The 5,612-nt window shown below is 44.9% G+C and overlaps 1 protein-coding gene across 1 annotated transcript in view; it reads right to left on the bottom strand.

Annotated features, from left to right (window-relative positions):
- Positions 1-1,246, bottom strand: part of LOC119349258 — a 6,121-nt gene extending 4,875 nt beyond the window's left edge. The window contains exon 1 of the mRNA XM_037617284.1: positions 1,027-1,246. The gene's annotated coding sequence lies outside the window, so the exon portion shown is untranslated. The remainder of the gene's footprint in view (positions 1-1,026) is intronic.
- Positions 1,247-5,612: the final 4,366 nt, after the last annotated feature.

Below are 5,612 nucleotides of genomic sequence, written 5' to 3'. Positions count from 1 at the left end.
TGGTTGCTTTCAGATCGAACAGGCGTAAAGCCAGGTAAGTTACCAGATCAAATCCAAAACTAAGTGCCTGGAAATCCAGCTCAATTAACTCACTTGAAAGAACCAAATCGAATTACTGAACGCGGAGAAGAACAGAACGAATCGAGGATGATTCCAGAGTGGAAATTGCGGTCCAGCAAATTCGAGAAAGGATGGAAATGCAAAAAGGAAATCGAACACAACACGAGACACCAATCGGCAGCAGAGAAGAAGAAAAAAAGTAAGACTGAAATGTGCCGGCTTGATGATGGTATAGTATACCCAAGAAAAAAGGGGAACTGGAGGAGATGATCCAAATTCCAAACCACCCCAAGCACGCTACCTAAACAACGCCCCCATTTGAGCCCGATTTGAGCTCGCTCTTCCCGATCGAACTACTGCGAGGAACGAACACCAGATGATACAGACCTGCAACTTGCCGAACAGGCAGTGGAAAAAATTGTTGGCGACACCGCCCGATCCTAATCACCCGCCACCTCCCAATCGCGCGAATCCCAAGTCAGGTAGGCCAGATTATGCTCAATCGTAGGCGCGCAACTCGACGAAGCCCATGCCGTAATGCGGTCCCGCCGATTCGATCCAGATAACCGATTACTACTACTTCACCCGGGACAGGGAACGCGTAACCGGCAAACTGGATTCGAGTTACCAACTCCAGATTACCGCTCACTTCATCCGGTGCAGGAAACGCAGGGGAACCAGACGAATCACAGCACAGATAAGGATTTCCAACAAAAGCAGAATTTCGGAAATCCTCCCAGAAGAAGATAAGGAACTGGATCTTCCAGATCAGACAACCAGACCAGAGAACCCCCCGAGAATCCAACCAAATCACAAGCTAGAACAACCACAGAAAGAAAGAAAATCAAACCAAAAACTTCACCGGAGCGCAAGCCGTCCGAGTCCACTTTCCCCGCCGGAACCACCCCGGGAGACACGAATGGGCGAGGAGGGAACCGCAGATGATCAGACGGGATGGACCAGTACCTATGAAAGATCGCCGCCTCTTTTAGTGCTCCAATCCAATCCGCAGCCGAATTCCCTCGCTCCTCTCCTCCCCCTCGAGAAGCCGAACCGGAAGTGCGGATTGATCTCAGGCTGGGACGAGCAGTGGAATTAACCGGAGAATTCGGAGCAGATTTTGTGTGCCTTCTCTCCTCTCCTCCCCTGTTCTTCCCCTCTACAAGGCAAAGCCAGCGAGAGGAGGAAGAAGAAGGCTCCCTCTGTTTTATACGCGCTCTACCTCACCCACTTCTGGATCCCTCGGGCACACCAAAACCGGATCCGGAACACCCTCGGCCGTCCATGTGGGGATGGAGGGTCGGGATCGGCCAGGCCCGTCGCCGTCCCGCTCCCCCGCACCGCTGGTTTTTTTTTTAGTTGCCCCGCACCGCTGGCTGGTCTGCAGTGTTTTTGCTCCGCTGCACACACGCGGTTGATGCCGCGAACGAGCCGTGGGCCTCGTTGGGCCGCGGTCTGGGTCTGGGTCTGCCAAAGGGCATATGCTTCTCTGTTTCAAAAAAAAAAAAAACATGCTCTGTTTAAAAAAAAGGAAAAACTATTTCTTTGCCTAAGAAAAAGGAATAACTATTTATACCCCTCAAAAAAAGGAAAAATATTTCTCCCCTCGAAAAAATTATTTCTAGTTTCTCAAAAAAAAGAGGAAAAATTATCTCTACCCCTCAAAAAAAAAGGAAAACTACTTCATGTGAATAAGAGACAAATGAAGTCAATCTCCAACGTTCGCCACCGTCGAATGGCCTAGTCTCGTCTCTTGTAATCGGGGAGTCATCATGATAAGGCTAGCTGTACCAACGCCCTGGAGAAGAAGCCAACCGTCATAGAAGCCTTGTGTAGATCGGGGAAATCCCAAAGTTGAATCGTCTCCCGAACAAAGCTTTCGTCGGCTTCATAACGGCAGCAGAGAGAAAGTCATTGTGACGAAGGAGTGGTACGAAATCTATTGATAAAAAATAAAAGAGAAAATCTATTGACATCACAAGATTGTTTTAGCTAGGCTCCCTACTCTCGCTTGGGACGAGGAGGAAGTGGAAGGGCTGACGTGTGTGGATGGAAAGGAATGAAAGAAGCAGAGAAGTAGGAGGGGGGGAAGAGTTATCCCATCGAGTGGAGGAAGAGTAATGATGCGAGAGAAAGAAGCAAGTGACAAGCGAAGTAAAATAGAGTGGTGGACCTAAGAGATGTCAACTATTGTATGGGTTGAAGGGTATATGTACCTATACACAAACGAGATGGGTTGAAGATGGAAGGGTGAAGAAAGAAGCAGCATCGAGGATTATGAAGGAGAAAAGCTCACGAGGCACGCCTATTGCACGAGCCGTAGTGTGTTCTCTAGTACCATATTAAGAGATAACCCTAACCCTTGTTGGAAATATGCCCTAGAGGCAATAATAAAATGGTTATTATTATATTTCCTTGTTCATGATAATTGTCTGTTGTTCATGCTATAATTGTATTGACCGTAAACCGCAATACATGTGTGAATACATAGACCGTAATATGTCCCTAGTGAGCCTCTAGTTGACTAGCTCGTTGATCAATAGATGGTTGTGATTTCCTGACAATGGACATTGGATGTCGTTGATAACGGGATCACATCATTAGGAGAATGATGTGATGGACAAGACCCAATCCTAAGCATAACACAAGATCGTGTAGTTCGTTTGCTAAGAGCTTTTCTAATGTCAAGTATCATTTCCTTAGACCATGAGATTGTGCAACTCCGGGATACCGTAGGAATGCCTTGGGTGTACTGATACGTCTCCAACGTATCTATAATTTATGAAGCATTCATGCTATTATATTATCTGTTTTGGATGATTATGGGCTTTATTATACACTTTTATATTACTTTTGGGACTAACCTACTAACCGGAGGCCCAGCCCGTATTGTTGTTTTCTTGCCTATTTCAGTGTTTCAAAGAAAAGGAATATCAAACGGAGTCCAAACGGAATGAAACTTCGGGAAACTTATTTTTGGAACAGAAGCAATCCAGGGAACTTGGAGTACAAGCCAGGGAAGCTTCGAGGTGGCCACGAGGGTGGGGGGCGCCCCCCCCCCCCATACTGGGCGCGCCCCCTGATAACCCACAAGTGTAGGGGATCGCAACAGCTTTCGAGGGTAGAGTATTCAACCCAAATTTATTGATTCGACACAAGGGGAGCCAAAGAATATTCTTAAGTATTAGTAGTTGAGTTGTCAATTCAACCATACCTGGATAACTTAGTATCTGCAGCAAGGTATTTAGTAGCAAAGTAGTATGATAGTAATGGTAACAATGGTAAACGTAAAGATAGCAGTATTGTAGTGATTGTAACAGTAGCAACAGAAAAGTAAATAAGCGAAGCACAATATATGAAAAGCTCGTAGGCAATGGATCAGTGATGGATAATTATGTCGGATGTGATTCCTCATGTAATAGCTATAACATAGGGTGACACAGAACTAGCTCCAATTCATCAATGTAATGTAGGCATGTATTTCGAATATAGTCACACGTGCTTATGGAAAAGAACTTGCATGACATCTTTTGTCCTACCCTCCCGTGGCAGCGGGGTCCTAGTGGAAACTAAGGGATATTAAGGCCTCCTTTAATAGAGTACCGGACCAAAGCATTAACACTTGGTGAATACAAGAACTCCTCAAACTACGGTCATCACCAAGAAGTATCCCGATTATTGTCACTTCGGGGTTGTCGGATCATAACACATAATAGGTGACTATAGACTTGCAAGATAAGATCATGAACTCACATATATTCATGAAAACATAATAGGTTCAGATCTGAAATCATGGCACTCGGGCCCTAGTGACAAGCATTAAGCATAGCAAAGTCATAGCAACATCAATCTCAGAACATAGTGGATACTAGGGATCAAACCCTAACAAAACTAACTTGATTACATGGTAAATCTCATCCAACCCATCACCGTCCAGCAAGACTACAATGGAATTACTCACGCACGGCGGTGAGCATCATGAAATTGGTGATGGAGGATGGTTGATGACGACGAATCCCCCTCTCCGGAGCCCCGAACGGACTCCAGATCAGCCCTCCCGAGAGGATTTAGGGCTTGGCGGCGGCTCCGTATCGTAAAACGCGATGAAACTTCCTCTCTGATTTTTTCTCCGCGAAACGGAATATATGGAGTTGGAGTTGAGGTCGGTGTAGCAGCAGGGGGCCCACGAGACAGGGGGACGCGCCCTATAGGGGGGGCGCCCCCCACCCTCGTGGACAGGGTGTGGGCCCCCTGGCCTTCATCTTTTGCCAGTATTTTTTATATTTTCTGAAACTTATCTCCGGGGATTTTCAAGTCATTCCGATAACTTTTGTTTCTGCACAAAAATAACACCATGGCAGTTCTGCTGAAAACAGCGTCAGTCCGGGTTAGTTTTATTCAAATCATGCAAGTTAGAGTCCAAAACAAGGGCAAAAGTGTTTGGAAAAGTAGGTACGTTGGAGACGTATCAATTCCCCCAAGCTTAAACCTTTGCTTGTCCTCAAGCAATTCAGTTGACAAACTGAAAGTGATAAAGAAAAACTTTTACAAACTTTGTTTGCTCTTCTTGTTGTAAATATGTAAAGCCAGCATTCAAGGTTTTAGCAAAGATTATGAACTAACCATATCCGCAATAACACTCAGGTCTCATATTTACTCATATCAATGGCATAATCAACTAGCGAGCGATAATAATAAAACTCGGATGAGAACACTTTCTCAAAACAATCATAATATGATATAACAAAATGGTATCTCGCTAGCCCTTTCTGAGACCGCAAAACATAAATGCAGAGCACCTTTAAAGATCAAGGACTGATTAAACATTGTAATTCATGGTAAAAGAGATCCAGTCAAATCATACCCAAAACAAACTAATAGGAATGCATATAAATGACAGTGTGCTCTCCAGCGGGTGCTTTTTAATAAGAAGGTGATGACTCAGCATAAAAGTAAATAGATAGTCCCTTCACAGAGGGGAGCAGGGATTCGTAGAGGTGCCAGAGCTCGATCTTAAAATAGAGATTGAATAACATTTTGAGCGGCATACTTTCACTGTCAACGCAACAACTATGAGATGGCTATATCTTCCATACTACATGCATTATAGGCGGTTCCCAAACAGAATGGTAAAGTTTATACTCCCCCACCACCAACAAGCATAAATCCATGGCTTGCTCGAAATAACGAGTGCCTCCAACTAACAACAGCCCTGGGGGAGTTTTGTTTAATTATATTGATTTGCTTTCATCTTTTTGGATCATGGGACTGGGCATCCCGGTTACCGGCCCTTTCTCGTGAATGAGGAGCGGAGTCCACTCCTCTTGAGAATAACCCACCTAGCATGGAAGATACAGGCAGCCCTAGTGGAAACATGAGCTGCTCGAGTATACAAAACAAAATTTCATTTGAAGGTTTGGAGTTTGGCACATACAAATCTACTTGGAACGGCATGTAGATACCGCATATAGGAAGGTATGGTGGACTCATATGGAATAACTTTGGGGTTTATGAAATTTGGATGCACAAGCAGTATTCCCGCTTAGTACAGG

Source organism: Triticum dicoccoides, chromosome 1B (assembly GCF_002162155.2).
Source record: "Triticum dicoccoides isolate Atlit2015 ecotype Zavitan chromosome 1B, WEW_v2.0, whole genome shotgun sequence".
Classification (NCBI taxonomy): Eukaryota; Viridiplantae; Streptophyta; class Magnoliopsida; order Poales; family Poaceae; genus Triticum; species Triticum dicoccoides.
Note: the sequence above shows the minus strand (reverse complement) of the source record. Positions and strands in the feature narration are given on the sequence as shown.